Source organism: Adiantum capillus-veneris, chromosome 23, assembly GCF_014529385.1.
Source record: "Adiantum capillus-veneris isolate H3 chromosome 23, ASM1452938v2, whole genome shotgun sequence".
In the NCBI taxonomy this organism is placed as follows: Eukaryota; Viridiplantae; Streptophyta; class Polypodiopsida; order Polypodiales; family Pteridaceae; genus Adiantum; species Adiantum capillus-veneris.
In genome coordinates this window covers 132,368,299-132,388,986 of record NC_140953.1, presented here as the reverse complement: position 1 = coordinate 132,388,986, position 20,688 = coordinate 132,368,299, and the positions used below count along the sequence as shown (strand labels likewise).

The 20,688-nt window shown below is 43.8% G+C and overlaps 1 protein-coding gene across 2 annotated transcripts in view; it reads left to right on the top strand.

Moving 5' to 3' along the window:
• Positions 1–4,527: 4,527 nt before the first annotated feature.
• The window catches only part of LOC147428584 (RNA polymerase II C-terminal domain phosphatase-like 4), a 63,824-nt gene continuing 47,663 nt past the window's right edge, over positions 4,528–20,688 (top strand). The window contains exon 1 of one of the 2 annotated variants that reach the window (XM_086496568.1): positions 4,528–4,676. The gene's annotated coding sequence lies outside the window, so the exon portion shown is untranslated. Of the gene's footprint in view, positions 4,677–4,844; positions 4,988–20,688 lie in introns of those variants that run through there. The other variant, XM_086496569.1, reaches the window with a different exon arrangement.

The window sequence follows — 20,688 nt, the reverse complement described above, 5'->3', positions numbered from 1 at the left end:
TTCATCATCCTCAATGATCTGAGGTAGTAAGTGGCTAATTTCCTGCAGCCGATTGATAGCCAAAGCTGGATTCTCATTGGCCAAGAGGGTTGTGTGAGCATCTGTATCCAGCTTGAGTGAATCATGTTTGATGATTGCCTCATGCAGGGCTGGGTTTTAATACAGAGCAGGAGCCCTTGTACAAACTCGGGTACTGCAGTCAGTCTATCATGATAACCCAAGCGTTGTAATTCTGCATACCATGATGAGAGTAGGTCCTGTCATGCATGAACAACCCCTTTATTAGATATGTTTAAAAGAAGTTGGACAGTGATACTGCCAACTCCATGAGTGTGTGTGTAGGAGACAATTAACAATAAAGAGACATCATGCAATATCATCAAAAAAGCTTTATTAACCAATGGTGTTACAAAATTGCAGGAGGATCATTTTCACTTCATATGAATGTCTATACGGAGGAAAAAAACACAGAATGGCTTCCCAATTGCAAGCCCACACCCTATACCTGTAGCCATCACATAGAAAAAACACACAGTTAGTTTCTAATGTGGAATGCAGGTGTCATTAGGTGTGTGCACTTGTTATCGATGTCATCAAAAAAAGATAGGCTACTCAGTGTTCTACCACCTGAGAATCCATACGCGTATCTGTTGTCTCGTTCTGTAGTAGGACAGGTCCTAAGAGGTCTTCAACAATGCTCTCTCCTTGCAAGGTTATAACCCTTTGATAATATATAGAGTAGGGCATCATCTTGGCCCACATGATCTACTCTGCATGGAGCCTCCACTCTTTTGAAAGTAAAAAGTGGGAGGGTGGTGTATTCCGTTTCATTTTCTGCGTGGGGTAGAGGAAAGAGTGGGGGTGAGGGAGAGTACTTTTGCATGTATGAATAGTCTCTCATTCTACCTGCCTCGACGTCATCTTTTGCCACGTCAAAAAATTCCCTTAAAGTGGATGATGTCCCATAACCCCATATGATTATACTTGATTAGGGTGTGTTCCCACTTATGGGCATAATGCTTTAATCCTGCAAAGGGGTTTATGTGTGTGTGTGTGTGTGTGTGTGTGTGAGAGAGAGAGAGAGAGAGAGAGAGAGAGAGAGACTTTTGAGTGTACATGAGCAGTAGCGAATGTTTGTGCGCGTGCACGGGTAAGCACATTGTGCCAGTTTGGAGAGAGATCGAGCTAAATTTTTGCTTTTTCATTTTTGAATCCACAACTCCAGAGAAGCAAATGTAAGGGTTGATATCATCACTCCATAATCACTGACAAACGGTTGGAAGCGAGAGCTGGAGTGTTGGCATTCTTTCATTAACATTTGTATTTGTGGCTATGATAAGTGAGTGATCAATACAATGGGAAGGAGAGCAACGTTGTAAAATGACCATTTATTGTGTTGTGTCCTTTGACATTTTCACCCTTCCCAACAAGAAGACATTACAAGGATTACAATCAAAAAGTTTTTATGGCGACGTTTCTTTTTATTTGTTCACTAAGGTTACCTTTGTGTTAGTTGCTGATTCTGTTAGCAAAAATCGACTCTGATTTAGCCTCAATAATGCTCTCTAAGCAGTTGATTTAAGGCAAGTCGTGTAAGATGGGTATTGAACTCTTGAGATGTTGTGTGTAATGGGCTCACACTTGACGCGTTGAGGTAAAGTGTAGATGAATGTTTCCTGACCTCAAGCGAGATTCTTTGGACGAAAAAATACTTTGGAAAAAGGCAAATGCCTTTAGATTGATATTTTGGGATTTACTTATTCCAAATTCACGTTAGAATTTGTTCATTTTTGTCATATTTACAAATATAAAAAGGTGGTGAAAATGAACTATAGCCTACATAAGGCTATTGAGAAGAATTTTATAATAAAAGACTTCTTTGTGAGGGAAAAATAGAAAGTGACATTAGTATTATAAAACATGTATCATAATAATATATTACGTTCTTTGGAAAAAAGTGAACAATAAACTATTTAGTTTACAATATATTACAGAAGCATAAAAAATAATGTTTTGACACAATACTCAATGCCCCTCTTTAAAGAGGTACACAAATGTCAAACACCCTCTTAAAGTGCTTAAAAGAAATACTTTAAAAAAAAGAGTATCATTAACTTGCCATGTGGCATTAATAGACAAGCTTTAACCAATGGTTCATATATGCACCCAAAAATCCATCCTTTACTGAGGACTACTTATGTAGTCCAAAAATGAACAAATTCTAACATGAATTTTGAATAAATATATCCCAAAATCTCAATCTTAAAGGCATTTGCTTTGTGTTGATTCATTGCACCATGGGTCTTAAGGGCTTGAAATGAAATAATTCAATCTTTGTGAGGATGGTCACCATTTTTGTTTTTTTGTTATTGGCTCATGCAATTGATGGTAGGTAGCACAAAAGCACTTGATATTAGCATCTGTACTTCAGAAGGCTACAATTTTGTACCCTCTCCCAAACCCCATGGGGCAGCATTACCAAGCATGAACAGTCTGAGCAAGATATATAGCTTGCTTCTACAGACAACTCCGCTCTCTTTGACAATGTAAAGATGAAATGCATCCACTGCTCGAAAAAAAATCTATTTTTTTGGGCTTCTTTTTTAAGGGCCAAGTTGTCCAACAACTAGCCAAACTCTAAGGTATTTGCCCATATTAGTTAAAATCTCAAGGTGCAGTAGAATTACAATCGATATTTTTAAATTTCCAATCGAGAAATTTACACTACAAGTCCGGATATGTGAGCACTCCATTAGCCCTCTATTTCTATTGCTTGTCCATAGTAATTGTCAGGTACTCCAGTCTACGACTACCATTTTTTAAGGCAATAGCTAGATATATAAGCACAAGGTGTGTGTTGCACTCACTCCATTTCACATAAATGCCAAAGCCGAATGAATGCCCGATTGCCAGTGCTATTATCCAAAGAATAAACTCATTTAGTAAGAAAAATGAGTTGCACATTAAACCAAAACTGGTGAAACCAAGGACATTGAACAATAAGGTGAGGAGCTCACAAAGCCATGCCCTTCAAGGTCAGGGGTCTGTGTGTTGCACATTCCCACAATCTAGCTACTCTCCATGATTGGCCATTCTATGTAATGTATCACAAATAGCATGATTTAAGGAAAGAAAAAAGAAAGATCCTTCCTAGAAAATCTTAGCATTACCTCAGCAGTAGCATAACTCCTTTCTACCCCTTTAATCAACGAGACAATACACAACAAAAGTGTGGTAAAGAAAGACTTTCTTAAGCTTCCCTAACTAAAAGCTATTGCACACATCCAATCCCGCCCCCTCCCCCCTTTCCCTTTGGGGCATGTAAACTGATATCTTCCTTACTAACCTCATCATGAATGGCTCACTTGCGTTTTTGCCATAGCCAATTCCTTTCAAAGATATCAATTAGTGGAGGGAGTGGTTTGAAGCAAAATCTTCTTCTCAAGACTTCAACTTTCTACTGTGTGAAATACTTTGGCAAAGCTTAGTTGACTCATTGATAAGTTGGCACACTTAAGACTCAAATTCAAATGAAGAGGACAACAAAGACAAATATATGTAGCCATTATGAGAAGCTAGTTAGGGCTTTTGGACTCAAATACACATCAAGTGGAACAACTATGTGTCAACGTCATTATTAGGATGTGACAAATGCCTACAAGTGCTATGTCCATTATTAGGATCTAAACCACTCTTATATAGACCATTGCATAATTATTCTTTCAGGAAAAGCAGTATTAGCATGCCATACTGGCCTCTTCCTCTTGCTTTACCCATCTAGCCCCCAAACTTTGGTAGCAAATGCTTTTATTAGACAAACATACCGAAACACTACGCACAATCATTTTATAAGTAAAGCAGTGCATATCAAACCTATCAATCATGTATCTCCTCTTTGTTAGTAGTGTCAATTTTGCAAAGAAAATTGGTCATATAAATATTATGCATTCTCACAATGCACCCCTCTGTAATTCTATTCGTGATACTGAAGGCCACAATGGGACCTCACGTTATTAAGAATAGAAAGGAGTGGTGATTTTTTCCTTGGGAGGGCTCCTATTTTTATGTTGTGGTATGAGGTTGATGTTAGTATTTGGATTGTCCTTTCTCTCCTTCATGTTTTCTTTATGTAGACATATTTCTAATATTCATAGGTGTAATCAAAGGCAGTGCCTTCGTCTATTGTAGACGACCTTGTTTATCACTCCCTAGACTCTCATAGTTTGATCATCAATATTGAGACACTCTCTCTCTCTCTCCCCCCTTTCCGGTCTCCATTAGTTGTAATAGGCACTTGTTTACACTCGTTATGCTGGAATGCGACCCATCTACGAGTAAAAGCCCCGCCTGAAGGTTTCTAAACTTAACCAGAGAATTTGAGAAACTCTACACTGCGTATGATAATCAAAGAAAGAAAGTGCGTATGAGCAGCTGCCTTGCAACCGACTTGTGGACTCGCGAGGCAGTGGAATTAGGGACCAGCTACGATTTGTGCTGTATCTACGCATCTGCAGGGTTTGGTGACCTGAGCAAGCTGCCTCGACTGAGCTACCTGGATGGACCGAGGGACCTTGAATCTGCAAGCGTTGGTGTTCCAAGAGGCTCATTTGGAGAACCAACAATGCATAGAAGAAGCCAAGATTTGGACTGAGTTCTGAGTGTCTTTTGGAAGCCAGGTAATCTTTCCTTTGGAAATTGGTTTAGTGTTTTCGTCACAAGAATCTTAAAAGGACAGTGGAATTTGTTTGGTTTTTTCATGTGATAATTGAGAAGATTTGAGATGGTTTGAATCATATGAGAATTGAGACGCTCTTTTGTTTGATTATAGTTCCATGGGCTAAAACACATCATCCAAAGCCACAAGAAATGGCAGGGAAACCAAGGACTAGAAGACACTGTGCATGACACTCCGTTGAATGGAGCACCGGTAGTCAACCGAAGATAATAACCTGGAAGTTCCCTCTGAAATAGAAGTATCCTCAAAAGGGTAAGCGATAAGTACCACCATAAAGAAATCTGAGGCAACTTGTAATTGAATAGCATAACTTGAATCTCAAAGAACTTGAGACTCAATCTAAAATCATACCATTAGTAAACTCAGACTTCTTAAGAATAGGAAGACTTGAGAGGTCGTCACCTAAGGATAATGTTTGCCAAAGAAGCCGTCAGGGTTCAAAAAAGAACCTAGCTACTCAAGCAAACTCCGTGAGGTCAACCCAAATGTTCGCTACTCCTCTGCATCTGCAAAGATCAAAACATGTGGGTACAATCCAATACAATATGCCAAACTGCATACAGACTCGAAAGAGTACATATACTCCCATTGCTATGACTTGTTTCCTAATTCTTCTTTCCACTTGTGCTAAGGGAATATATCCACCACTGAACAGTGCAATCAATATCCATTACACAGCATAACACCAATACTCAAGGGAAGAGTAAAGGAACCACCTTGAGGAGGTGCAACAAGCCCATGAAGAATGCCAGGACTCATTTGTAACGTGCCAGAAAGAAAGCTGGGAAAAAACCATGAGGCAAGAACCTGCTATACTTGCTGACCGTGCCAGATTTGCACTGGAAGGATTGCCCCCGAGGTTGGAGCTTTCCAAATTGATGTATGGAAGAAGCATCCAAATGTTAGTGATTGTGAGAGTAGGAACTAGATGTCCTCACTAATTGCCAATATTACGTGTAAACCTGTCATTCAAAGGATCTCGATAAATCTATTGTCAAACATTAAGACTACTGTCCATAGAAGTGTAAGGTGCAGCGGAAGTTATGTTGAACTCTGCTCAAGATGATTGCTTCGAACTGTGCTCAAGGGTTCCTTTTACTTACGGAAGGGAGAGCCTTCCGTTCTTTTAGTGAGAGAGTGCAATGGACACAAACAAAGTGGTGAACACTGGGAATGAAGGTGCATGAGACTGAGAGATAGAGAGAGAAGAATACGACACCAAAATGTTGTCAAACCCTCCTCCGAAGGGCCCACTCTCTATGGCGAGAGCGGTCTACTATTAATTGCACAAATCTCTACAATGATTTGGACTTGCAATGTTGACGACGATGAGGACGACGACGAGACGGGTTGAAATCTGAAAATGCTCAGGGCTGAAATCTGGAAATCTTGTACCTGCTGAATTCTGACTCTATGTCGGTGACGACGACGATGCAACGACGACGTGCTGAAAACGCAGATGCTGAAATCTGCGTTTTGCGGGCTGAAACTGTAAACTTTGATGGATCTGACCGTGCGGCGAGGATCTGCTGCGGGAAGGTGAGATCTGCGAGGTTCGGGACTTCAACGGTTTCGGACTGCTGAAAACTGAAAACGTTGGTGCTACTGTTGATTCTGTCGCGGAGGAACTGCAAAACGCTGGGTTGCTTGCTGCTCCAAAAACGCTAGGGTTGATTCTGTCTTTCTGTGGAAAGCTGCTAACGTTAGGGTTGATTTGCTGTGTTGCTGTGGGAATCTGCTATCTTGCTGTCACCGGGCTGTTCTGGAATGCCAAGGCGGGTCTTCAAGGCAAAAACGCTAGCCTCTTGCTGATGCAAAAACGCTAGGTCTGCTGCTGGGAGGTCCTGCTGAGAAGTTGCCTGTTGAACCGGAGTTCCTGCTGCCTCTTCTGTCAGAAAGTGCTAGCGCTAGGTTTCTTTATATACTTGCTTTGCTAATTTGCCCTACCTAGTTCCCAACAAAAGTCACTTAAAAATAATAAGTGAAAATATGCTAAAATAGGAAAAATAGGTCTATGCATTGTAAAAATGCTCCTGATGGCTTCTAATTGTAATTCGATGATCATGCTGTGTGCAACCACTCTAAGTGCCTGGACATGCACGGTCTGCGAACAGACTCACAAAAGTGCCAGAACACTTCCTAATCTAATTGAACTGAACCCATGTCATGAAGTAGCTTATCCAGGTACACATAGGGTTAGATGTGCACGTGACATCCCCTCCTTTTCAAAGTGAGGTACTGGTACCGAACTGTATGGCGTCGAGGGAGATCGCCAACAGGGTTTGGAATCTTGGAAAGGACTCTTCACCGGCCCACTCTGATGCGTGGGTCATACAATACTTGAACTTCATAAAGGTCTGCAACGCTTGCTTCCTTGGGCCGCGCGGAAAGCGACAAAAAGTCATCTGTGGGTCCTTCAATACTTCAACTTCGTCGATAGTCATGCGTCTACCTTCTTTAAGAATCTCTGAGGTTGAAAATTCCTAAAACCACTTCCAACACAAAAACATGAACATACCCATTCCATGTAAAGTGACTGGAAAAATTCTAGTCTTCTTTAAAGACTGTGCATGCAATGTAGATGAACATATAGACGGAGTGCCAAACCGTTCATCACACACACACAAACAATGGGGACGAATCTTGACTTTCTGATCTAGATCAATCAACTGTGGCAAAACACACTGGAAATGCCGATGCTTGATGCTCAATCCTTCTTGTGCTCTTTCGGATATTGTTTCATGCTAAGGAAGAGACATGGAATGTGAATTCCTTGAATGCAAACATTTCATCTTTTCATGAGTAATCCGCATACATCCGTGCTTATTCATGAGTGAATTGTGCTCATCGAACAATATGTCATGCCTATGAAAAGGGATCACATAAGAACGGTGACTAAAATACAGGAAAGCATCACGAATGAAACATTCGAACAATGCGTGCTGACTAATCATTTGAACACATAATACTTCCCATGGGGGTTCTGTGGACCTCGACTCAAGAGCCAAGATCGGTTGTCCATGATTGATCGAATCTTCCTGTGGGGGTTCTGTGGACCTCGACTTGAGAGCCAAGATCGGTTCTTCGTGATCTATCGAATCTGTAATGAGGTTAGCTTCACTAGAAAAAGTATCAACTAAACCATCATCCTGCAAATCATCATGGTCGTGAATAATCACATCTTGATCGTACAAATTATCATGCTCGTGAATAATCACATCTTGATTATGCAAATCATCATGCTTATCATTATCATGCAAATCATGTAATTCCTGTGTGTCATGCTTTGGAAAAGAAGAGACCGAGAGTCTCTCCGTTTCCTGATCCTTTGCAATCTGTCCCTGCACATTAGAAAAGAGTCCGAACAACGCTTGCATGTGTTGGGTTCTCTGTTTGGCCTCCAAGTGCGCTTGCTCGCGCTCGCTAGCAATTCGGCTCTTCTTTCTGTGTGTTCACGCTTTATGTCCGCCCTTCTTTCTTCGTGTTCACGTGCTATGGCTGTCATTCTTTCTTGGTGTTCTGCCTTTCTTTTTGCTTTTCTTGCTTCGCGGTCTAACTTCTTGTCCATCATCATTTTGTCGAAAAGCTCCATAGGAGTTAGTGCAAACCTTTGGAAAACTCTTCTTCGCCACTCCCATGCTCACTACCTCCATGCGAAGTATCCATTCCGCTTCAGGTGATGACCATCCACTGAAGTCTTAAGTTCTTAAGTTCACAAAGAACTTGGGTTCTTGTGGGTCTTGTTCTTGAGGGTCTTGAGTTCTTGAGGTTCTTCTTTAGCTTGCAATGTGTGCTAGAGAAGGATCTTCTCTTCATACGAGCTCCTCTCTTTTCCACGGGCGCACCCCTTGGCAGCCTTGCGCTCACATTAAGGTTGCTTTTTCCCACCTCATGTCGATTGGCCGGCGCAAAAGCAATGTCCAAGTCCCTCGTGTACTGGCCGGCTTCCAAAATCTTATCTTTTGTGCTTAGGAAGGGTGGAACCTTCGGAGCACCTTCAATAATCTCAACTGGCGTCTTCCCCATCGAAGAGTGGATCGTGTTATTGTAGGCAAATTCCACCGGGGCAATTTTTTTCCCATTGAGGCTTTTGATCAGAAATGTTAGACTTCAATAAATCCAGTACGACTGAATTTGCAATCTCAGATTGCCCATCTGTTTGCGGGTGAAAAGATGACGAAAACTGCAACTGTGTGCCAATGTTCTCCCAAATAGCCTTCCAAAACAAACTCGTGAATTAGGAATCTCTGTCAGAGACTTTTGTCTCAGGCATGCCATGTAATTTGAATATCTAGGCAATGAACAGTCTTTCTAAATGGTTCGGCTTGACTGTTCTCTTCACTGGAATGAAAATGAGCTTGCTTGCTAAATCTGTCAATAATAGTCCAGATGCCATCGTGTCCACTCTGTGTCTTCGGGCTCAAAAATGAAATCCATAGCAATACTTTCCCAGGGGCGGGTGGGAATGGGTAAAGGCTGTAACAATCCCTGTGCTTTATCCTGTCAAACTTGACCTTCTGGCATACCAAGCAACTGCGTACACGTCCACGTTCTTCTTGAGTCTTGGCCAAAAGAAGCATTGCTCGACATTTTTTAAAGTGGTGTCAATGCTGCGATTACTCGTAAATAGTGGACAATGGCATTCGGTTAGAACATTTTCCCTCAACGGCTGTGTAACGCACAACATCGTTTTCTTCATCAAGTAGCCATCCCAAGTGGAATATCGAGTAGGTAATGTCGCCACTGAGTTAAGAGCATGGATAACCGCCAAAAGCTCTTTCTCAGATATCTGTGCTATCAATTCCGGCCTTGAAAACGATCGGCTTTCATAGGCAATGATATGGTCTTCTTGCATTAAGACCGCACCCAGACTACGACCACAAGCATCGCAATATACTTCGAATGACTCTTGTAAATCCCGGCAAAGTCAAAACTGGTCCCGTAGTCAATTTCTCTTTCAATGTCTGAAAGGCAGTCACCTCTGTGGGTCCCCACAAGAAAGGGTCTCCTTTCTGTGCCAAGATATGCAAAGGGGAAGCAACCTCTTTAAACTTTCTAATGAACCGCCGATAGTAAGAACATAAGCCCTAGAAGCTTCTAATTTCATGGACATTCTTCAAATTGGGCCAATCATGTATAGTTCAATCTTGGCCGGGTTCATCTGCACTAATGCTGTTGAGACGATGTGTCCCAAAAAGTGCATCTCTAATAAGAAAAATTTACTCTTCTTGGCATTCATCGCCAACTTGTGATCTCGCAATGCTTGAAAGACCTGTAGCAGATGTCCTCTATGTTTTGCTTCATCCTTGGAGAAGACTATAATGTCATCAAAGAAAGTGCCAACAAAAGATCTGTACTCTTTGAAAATCCTGTCCATTATTCGGTTAAAAGTCGCTGGAGCATTGGTAAGGCCAAAAGGCATCACCAAAAATTCATATAAACCGAAGCTCGTCCGAAAAGCTGCCTTGTGGACATCTCCTGGCGCGATTCGGATCTGATGATATCTGCTCTTCAAATCGATCTTGCTGAAACAAGAGGATCCCTATAGTCGGTCAAGAATATCATCGCTCCTCGGAATGGGAAATTTGTTCTTGATGGTGATTTTATTGAGAGCTCTATAATCAATGCACATTCTCCAAGATCGTCTTTCTTCAAAACCAACAACATTGGAGTGCAGTAAGGTGAAGTACTCGGCTGGATAAGACTCTTTTCCAAGAGGTCTTTCACTTGGTTCATAATCTCTTCATTCTGGGCTCGGCTCACACAGTAAGGTAGCCGGTTCAGTGGTGTGCTTCCAGGTATCAGATCAATGGTATGATCCTCGGGACGAGCTGGTGGCAACTCGCTGGGCAGGCCCTCAGAAGAGCAATCAGCATGAGTGTGGAGAAAATCTTGGCGTTCTTTATCAAGTCTAGACATATTTGTCCTACGTTCATCATTCAACTCTTTCAAAAAGATCGAGTAAACAAACAGACTTGATTTCATTAATTTCGAAACGGACGAAGCCGATACTATAGGAACAGACTCACCCTTCAATTTCACATAAAGTACAAATTTTCGGCCCTTTTCAGTAGTCAATGTCTCTTTCTTCGCCCAATAATCGACCATGGCATTGTTCTTATGGTACCAAGGGACTTCCAAGAGGACGTCACAACCTCCAAGGGCATTATGTAGAAGTCCTCGTGTCCCAAATACCCTTGACAATGCAACCGAAGTTTGCCAATGACAGGTGTAATGGCCACGTCCCGTCTGGGTGCCGCTAGAACTGCCTTTGCTTGTGGTCCCATCCGATCGGCTGTAATCTCGAGCCGCGCCGCCAATTCAGGTGAAATGAAGTTGGCCGTGGCTCCTCCATCAAATAAAATCAGGGCTTCTTGATCTTTCACTTAGCCCCAAGCTCGGCAAAGTTCTGTACTTTCATCAATCGTGCTTGGGTGAGTATCCATGCAATCTGGATCTAGTCCTGATTTCATCTTGCCTTTTCGTCCACGTTCCTCAGCTGCTCTCGAACTCTCTGACTTGTCTTCATTATGTTCTTGCTGTGCCCATGTTCCCTGCATATTCCCCACATCCAAAGCACTTCCTCTCTTTGATGTAGTTGGCCCTTTCTCGAAGAGTGAGCCGGGATCGTGAATCCTTATCTTTCTTTTCTTGGAGACTCTTTTTCTTTCTACCTTCATTATTAGAAGTCTGTTGGGTTCTCTGAGTCAAGATCTCATATGTGGGGTAAGTCAGATTGCCTGAGTGTATGGCAAAACCCCGTTTCGCATGACTCATCAATTCTTGGATAGAATTTGACTTTTGTTCTAAGCAGTAGTCTCGAATCTCTGTAGGAAGTCCGCAGCAAAACCGCTCAATTTGTTCTTTAAGCGAGACCTTCTTAAATGAAGAAGTGGGTAGAAAAGAGCTCCAATATCTCTCGCAAACGCATCCAAAGAATCTCCCTTGGTCATCCGAAGATGATTCCAAGCAGTTCGTATATCTCGTTCGTACTCCCGAGTCAGCCAAGAAGAAATAAAAAGCCTTTTGAATTTCAACCATTTAACCGGAGCTTCCTTTCTCAGTAGAAGGATGGACCACCATGTTCGAGCATTTCCCTTGAAGAAAGAAGTAGCCCTACGAACCTTGGAGTGCTCTGAGTAATGCCCTCCAAAGAAAGCGATGCCAAACTGCTGTATGGAGGCCAAAGTCCTCGGAGCATCTCGAAATCCAGAAAAAGAGTCAAATTTAATTGACTGTCCACCTTCTTTGAATTCTCTAACTTTCTTGCTTTTATCTTCGAGGAAGTCATACTTGTTGTTTTTATAGAAATGTTTCTTCTTTGCATAAAACATGTGATCGTCGGAGTTTGAACTATCTGAGGATGAGTCCTCTGTAGAACTGTCAAAAAAACTAGGCGAAATTTAGGCTTCTTTGCCTTTTTCTTGCCCTTTTCGAAGCTTTGCTTTTTGCTTCGGTTTTTCCCTTTTCTGTCTTCTTCGCTTGAGTCAGAGGAGCTAGAAGAATTGTCAGAAGAAGAAGAAGAAGAAGAACTGGGTAGTCCTTCAAATCGTACATGCTTCTTCTGCTTTTTGTCGTGCTTTTTGGCTTTATTGTTCACGTTCAAAAGCCAGCTGGTCTGTGTGTGAACCACCTCTTCTAATTCTTGCTCTGTAAACATCCTCAGAGAAGGAGGTTTCTTGAGTGCCCGTTTGATGGGTGGCTCTGTGGTCTTCTGCCACTGGGTGTGCACTTCTTCGAAGGATTGCTGAGTCAAAAATTTTGCAAATTTTGGATCCTTCGCAATGTTGATCATCATCTTTGTTGCGTCGTCAACCAATTGTCGACGTTCCATCTCTTCAATCTCAGCTTGAGTAGGCCGAGGCGGGCCGTACTCTTCCTTTGATTGCTCATGAGAATCTTCTTCCTGATCTCCTCCCGCACTGGTAGATGCAGAAAAAGTCGACTGCTTTTTGTTGGAATCCATAAGTGCCGCGAGAAAAGGATCGGATTTCCCGGTAGAAGAGAAATCGGCTGCGCTCTGATACCACTGTAACAAACTTGGACACCCCAAGTCAAGATTCTACCGCGACATAGCAGAGATTCACTTCAAAACAGTTCACAATTCACACTTGAGTCGACATGGCCCGACGTAGTTTCGTGCCTAGAGATATTGGTCCCAAAGACTGGCGCCCCTTTCGGTATTTCTTTTTGTATTAAGCTGTGTTCAAAGTACAAGAAAGTGGGTAGGTGCTCACTCTCAGACTCTGTGTCCAGATGCTCTAAGAAGTGAGGCCCTGTCCACTTATTTATTGGTTACAAGGGATGCCCAAAAGCAGAGCCCCAAAAGCATTCATCTTTTAGAAGCTTTCAAAATAAAGCAACTGGCTCAAAAGCTGTCCCAAAATTCAGCCAGCGTAAAATAAAAAATTCCGTACAGCTGTGTCAGCGTAAAAAGCGAAAATCCGTACAAAAGGCCACGTCAGCACTGTCAGCGCTTCACGCTGCAAAATCCAGAACTTGCCACGTCAGCCTGTCGGCGCTTGTCCGGGTCTGTTGCCACTCTGTGAGTTCCAAGAGCATGCCACGTCACCCATTTGTGACACGGACGCACTAGATACGACACATCTAGCACTTGTATAAATCGATAGTCACACCATAGGACATCACTCGACATCACAGGACATCACATGACAAATCACAGAAAAATTCATTCCAAATCTTAGACCATGACCATCAACAATGTATTTAGTAATCGCATCTAGATCCATTCTGGACCTCACTGATCCGCGATTAACTAATCCTTATTGTGATCATGTCTATAGAGATTTATGAGACCGAAATGCTGCAGTCATTTCGTCTTTCAATTTTTGCACTCACAAGTCAAGTACAAATCAATTATATTCTTTTTTGGGAATTCCGTGTTATAAAGTCATACAGTAGAATATTGATCAGCCCATTAGAATCCCTGAAGCCCAAAGGGAACATGAGTGACTTTATTTAAAATCGGGGTAATCTGTTGACAAAGGAGCGGACTGACTCCCTTCTTGTGCAAACCCGCTGCACTAGATTCACCCTTGGTGAATTCGGGGTTTTATCAAAGTAGACTATGCTAAATCAAATGCTTCCAAATCTGAGCAGTATCTGCTAGGTCCTCCTCCTCCATCCACTTCGCACCCAATGTGGGATAGTTCTTGAATTTAACCAAGAACCGTTCCTCCCCTTTGGGTTGCTCATCAGGCTCCCCATCAACTGGCACATTAGCTTTAAAAGGTTTCAAGAGAGTCACCTGGAATGTATTGTGAATCTTCCAAGTATCGGGCAGCTTGAGTCTAAAGGGGACATCATTTCTCTTTTCTTTAATCTGGAATGGGCCATAATACCTCATGCTAAGCTGTGGAAAAAAAAACGCTCCTTTCCGTTTTGTTTTCTTAGGCGTGCCTTCTCAAAACGTAAGAGCACCCAATCGTCTTCCTTTAATTTCAAATCGCGACGATGTCGATCTGCTGCCTTCTTATGTCGTTCTTGAGATTTCTCTAAAGCCTCCCGGACCTTGGCAAAAGCAGTGTACAAGTCCCTTGTGTACTGGTCGGCTTCAAAAATCTTATCCTGGGTCTGAGGAATGTTCTGATCTACCAGCTGATTCCCTTTTTCCTTTCTTTCCTTGTGCCTTGGGACATGCGGGTAGCGTCTTTCGCCTCCCCTGTCCATGGGCTCGTCAAAGTCAATCATCAAAACCCTAAGGCGCAGTATCATCTGCTTTCTCTTTCTTTGGAATCCTCCCCTTGCGGGAAGGCACGGTACATGTGCAATGAGTGCTACAATTTTCTTAAAAATAAAGTACAATCTATGTGCGCACTAAATGGGTTAATTTTTTAATCGAAAATCTAAAAATACTTAAAAAATGCACTTTAAAACATCTAAAAGTACTACAAAAAAAAGTACTAAAGAAAAAAAAAGTCTTCATAAAAAAACTCAAAAGGCTTGGGAAGAAACCAAAGCAATCCAGCACTACTACACATCCTGAAGCCTCCATCGAGTTCCCCTCGGTGAAGAGAGGTCGAGGTAATCAAAGGTAAAGACGGGGAAGTCGTAGACGAGGATCCAAGGCCTCCACATACCCTTATCTGGCACAAATTTGGAGAAAAACAGGAAAAAACAGCAAGCTTCTTCTCTCTCAATCATGTCCAAAACGGCACCGGATTAGCCAAATCCGAGCATCCATGGTGATCTTATCACCATAGGGCTTTTATACCATTTCAAAGGTGGCAACGGAAGATGCAATGAAGACAAGAACTGGCTCGTGATCCGGTGGGTACCTTGACTCCGATCTAGAACACCTGCAATGCCAAACACATGAACAAGGCACTTGTGTAGAAGAGAGATCATTGAGGTAGAAAGAGACAGGACGTGTGTGTGTGTGTGTGTGTGAGAGAGAGAGAGAGAGAGAGAGAGAGAGAGAAGAGAGAGATCTGGGAAAGGCTCTCCATGCTGATAACAATCTGCTCATACAAGTGACCAAGGGTGGGACCCAACCCTCAGCCCCCAACCCCCACGACCATGCATTAATGGGAAAAATAGGGAGAGTGGAAAGGGGCACCAAATGCCTATGGGGCTCAGGGAAAAATATCACAAGGCTGGGGAATAATATTCCCAGCTTGCAGGAGCACAAATGGCCATAGAACCAAGCCAAAACCCAAGGCTAAACATGGCTAGACGCAACCCGACATGAGAAACCTACCTCACACTGGCTGGGCACATCCACAAAACAGCCCTCACTCCCTAACACTTGTCCCTCGGAGAAACTGGGACGGATTGGACGAATCCACAGAGATGCTTGAACTCTAACAGTGACATGGATCCATTGGTTCTCTTATTTTACTTGCTTCTTGGTGCGGACCTTCAGGCTTCTCCTCCTCCTCTTGGATGGTGAACACTTGTGCTTCAATGGTATTCAGTTCTTTGCAATGGATGGCTAAATTTCTCCCCCTTCAAGTTTGGTCTAGGAACGCATGTCCTCCAACTCTCCCTTTAGTTTGTCGATTTCTTCATCTCGTGCTTCCACTTTGCTTTTGAGAGAAGCACACTTCGCCTCTAGAGCTGTGATCTTCTACGAGCCGTCTCTGAATAGATAGTGGAAGCGACCCCGTATCTTTGTAACACATTGTGCACTGACATATATAATGTGTCTCCGTCTCTGGCTCTGTATGGCATAGGCGGCATATCCTGCTAGCTATTGGTATCCCTATGAATCTACCATTCTCAATCTCAAGCTGGTGTGAAGATGTCCGTATCTAACCAATGGCACACCGTAACCCATGTGAGATAAATGTGTATCCATATAGATGGGTCGAATCACAAACCCATCCCCTGTGAGTTGGAGAAGATGCTCTCTATAGAAAGCCATCTTCGTGCCCAACTCTTGTGTCGGCTCTATCCATGTCCTCTTGGTGTCCAACTAGTCACGTCCTGGCGAATGAGTCTAGTAATCTCCATCTGTGTAAGATATTGATGGTGCATCAAGGGAGTACTAGAAGGGAGGCAAGCTGTCCATTCTGAAGCCATGTATTTGGAACCATGATGACATCTGTGCATACGTGTCCCCCTGTAAAGCTAATTGTTTGGAGGTCAACTGCCAATCTGGCTTAATAGTCTCTGGTAGTATCCCAAAAGCTTTGCATAAAGGAGACTAATCTGGTAAGCGCCTCTATCTCCATAGGGGCGGCGTCTAATTCCGCTCTAATGATCTCGTGTGGCACGGAGGCCTTGGTTCCGATTAGCCGAGAGATCATAAATACCAAGGGCCTCTCCATACCTCTCCACCCATCCTGACCCACAAGAGGGTTCCCAAACCTGAACCCCATAGAGCATAGCTGAAGCTACCAAGGTATCAAAGAGCCAGAGCTTTGTTTGGGATTCTTGGAACTGAACGTGCAAACACATCCTGTCCAATCTTCCCAAGGCCGCATACGCTCTGGTAAGTCTAGTCTCTGCTGCTCTCTTCAAAGAAAACTTTGGCCCAATGAAGGCTACCCCAAGATTAGTGTATGCATCTGTGTACTCCACAGTCTGCTGACCATAAGTGACTGTAGGTGCTGATCTCCTGACATAGTTATCCGGAACGGGAACGGGGAACGGAACGGGAGGGTTCGGAACGGGACGGGAACGGGGAGGAGGAGGGGGGAGCGGAGCGGGAACGGGGCCGGAACGGTCCACCGAGAGTAAGGCTTGAATTACCTCCATTCAGCTTAGTCCCAAATAAACTCCTAAACAACCGCAAAACTGCCCCCAAACTGCACCAAATATGTTCCCTGAATAGCCCCAAATCTACCCCCAAAAGCCCACTTTTTTTTCCCCCAAATGCCTACTTTTGCTCGTTCCGTCCCGCGTTTTGCCGTTCTGCCTCGTTCCCCCCATTCTGGAACACCACCGGAACATCGTTCCGGTTACACCCCGTTCCTGAACGACGTTCCGTTCCCATCTCCGTTTCAGGAACGAGACTCGTCCGGAACGCCGTTTCGGAATGTTTGGGCTGTGTTCCCCCCGTTCCCTGTTACAGTGTCTCCTGATCCATTGCGGTGGGGTGTTAAACACCATAACCTTGGTTTTACCAAGGTTTACACACAATCCACTATCCTCCACAAAGCTATGTAATACATCCAAGTGTCGCTGCATACCCTCCTCCGATTAGTCAGAGATCAACACAATATTATCAGCATATAACAACAATAGAATACATATTTTTGCCAGCTGGGCATCTCTATCACCCTCTCTATCAATTATTTGAGAAACCCTATCTATATTCATAGCAAATAGAGTAGGAGACAATGGACAACCTTTTTTCACTCCAATAGTGGAGTGAACTAAATCAAATATCCCCTCTCAAGTGTGTACATGTCCCACCATTGATCTATATAGAGCCATGATCCCCCAAATCAACTCAATGGGCACTCCCATCTCTTGTAGTCTGCGCATCAATCTGGCTTTGGTACCATGTCAAATGCTTTTCGAAAATCCGCAAAGCTACATATCCGTCTCCCATGTGCCTTACCCTCCTCGATGATGGCTCTGAGTATCAGAATATGGTCGAGAATGGAGAAGCCTCTTCTGTAACCGGCTTGTCCCGCTACCCGCACGCCCTCACTCTCTACCTATATGCTCAACTGCTGCTCAAGGATAGATGCATACAACCGTGCCAATGTGTGCAATCATAATAGTACGGTAGTTTCAAGGCTCTGTAGGATTACCTGCCTTGAAGATAGGCACAATAGTAGACAAGCTCCAAGTCTCAGACACATGACACGATTGAATAGAACTGCAAGAACCTCTGCCTACATATCTCTAGCATGTATTAAGTGCTCTGCTACTAGACCATCATGATTATATGCACACACAGAGAGAGAGAGAGAGAGAGAGAGAGAGAGAGAGAGAGAGAGAGAGAGAGAGAGAGAGAGAGAGAGAGAGAGAGATTGATTTATTAACGTCCGCTGGAGGCCGAAATCGACCTATGGGACCGATTGAGTACATCAATTTAGTGTTTCCACATCATAAAAGGAACGATCTAGACACTCAGTAGCTCAGAGCTCCATGGTCATGAGCTTACTGTTACAAATATGTATCATCCACAATGCACGAAGAAACTGGGCATATCTCCGCGAAGTGCCCTAAAAAGGCATAGAAAGAACAGAACGACAAGGACGATGAGAGGCCTAAGAGTTCGAGAGCAGCTGAGGAACGTGGAAGAAAAGGCAAGATGAAAACAGGACTAGTTCCAGATTGCGTGGGTACAGACCAGCAAGATGGACGAGAGTACAGAACTTTGCCGAGCTTGGGGCAAAGTAAAAGACCAAGAAGCCCTGATCTTCTTTGATGGAGGAGCCAAGGCCAACTTCATTTCACTTGAATTGGCGGCGCGACTCAAGATCACACCTGATCGGATGGGACCACTTGTAGAGGCAACTCTAGCAGCACCCGGTAGGGACGTAGCCATTACACCTGTCATTGGCAAACTTCGGTTGCATTGTCAGGGGTATTTGAGGCATGAGGACTTCTACATAATGCCTTTGGAAGGTTGTGATGTTCTCTTGGGAATTCCCTGGTACCACAAGAACAACGCCGTGGTCGACTATCGGGCGAAGTAAGCGACTTTGACTACAGAGAAGGGCAGAACCATTGTACTCGATGTAAAACTTCAGGGCGAGTCTGTCTCTTGAAACCTTTTAAAGGTGATGTGCCCGAAGACGGGGAGCCTGATGAGCAACCCGAAGTGGAAGAAAACGAGGAGATCCTTGTTCCGGAACAGATATTGGCACATAAGGACAAAACGAATCAGGGTAAAGTGAGAAGGCGGTTCTTAGTTAAATTCAAGAACTATCGTGCATTGGATGCGAAGTAGATGGAGGAGGGGGACCTAGCAGATACTGTCACCAGGAGGTGTATTTTTCCTGTTGCCTTCAATAAATAAGTACTAGATATTTTTATTTATTTTTATTTTTACTTGTTTTCCGGGACCCTTGAAAAGGTGCAAGTGGACATTGCATGGCCAGTGTGAAACGGCTGCGGCCGAATAGGTTTCTCACACCGGGAGTCTTGGTCGGTCAGTTTGGGACTGGTCGGGCCAGTTAGCACTGAATTGTGATGAGTATGGAAGCCTGTGCCCGCCAAACGAAGTCTGGGCCACTCAGAAAAAGTCACTTACAACTTTATAAGTCAGTGGGAATTAGAGAATTAACTCTAAGGGGCAAACTGGACACTTGGCAGGAGGAGAGCTGCCTGCAGGACACCTCAGCTAGAGGAGGCGCCCAAGAGAGAGAGGGCTAATTTTTTCACACACAAGTGACCTACAGTGTGTGTGAGTAGTGGGTGCAGGTCTACAGCTTTAATGGAAAGCTTGCCTTCTCCTCTGTCTCATGTAGCGCGATGATTTGCTCTCGTGCATCTCTCTCTCCCCTTTGGCACATATGGAAATGCCCCACTAGATGGGCTACTCAGATGAACATGTACAGTCTGGGGGTTTATGCGCGTTTGCCAAGGCAAGAGCCTTCTGAATAGGAACCGGATTAGCTAATTGCTAATTCCCCACAGGTACGCACAGTTCCATCACGAATGATTGCGAGTTTGGAGAGTTTTCTCGCGTGAAAACTCGTCCAATTCACAGGGGAACCGTCCCATTGTGTGCGGGAGCCCTTGGGACACGCGTAGGCGTGTTCGCTCCACTAAAAATGATCCGAAACAGCGAATTACAGCCTGCTGTGTTTTTCTGCAGGTTTAGGGTTTCGCACCTAAACTGCAAGGGAACCCCGGGGGAGCCTCGTGAGAGCCTTGGGATGCGTGTACAAGCTTTTGGGCACCCGGCAGTGAAAAACAGGGAATTACAGCCCGCTGAATTTCTGTGACAGCTCACCAAAAAGCTTCCAAATAGCAAGGGAATCCGTCCTAGACAGGTGCTTTTGACCTACAGGGGTTTTTGCGCCGTTATGTTGCCAAAATCAGGTCGAAAACCTACGTTTTCAGCCCTCGCCAGGTTTGAACAGCTTTGTGAAAGCTTGTGCGAAGTGGTCGGATCGTCTACCTTAATTTGAATAAAGAAATACCGAAAGGGGCGCCAGTCTTTGGGGCCTACAGGGTGTCGGTCTCGCGTGCGCAGTGACATTCTAGTCGCTGGACGCAACTGTGTTCTCTTCCCTTCTCAGTGCTCTGTGTAAAGTTAACAGGTAATTGAAATAGTACTGCCCTCTACGTTGTACAGGCCGGTTACATGGTTCCATCGACGGGATAGTCACTTTTTCTTCAAAAAGTGCAGCGTGGATTGTTGTGGGTGAAAGCAACACAGAGCTTGTCGTTATGGTAGAGAAGAGAGACCAAGTACCTGAAGAGGGATCTTCCTCACATGGCACGGAGAAAGTTCCTTCTACTTCAAGAAGAGGACAGGTTGTTTAGAACTCAACTGCGTTGCTGCATGGACATGTTTCAGC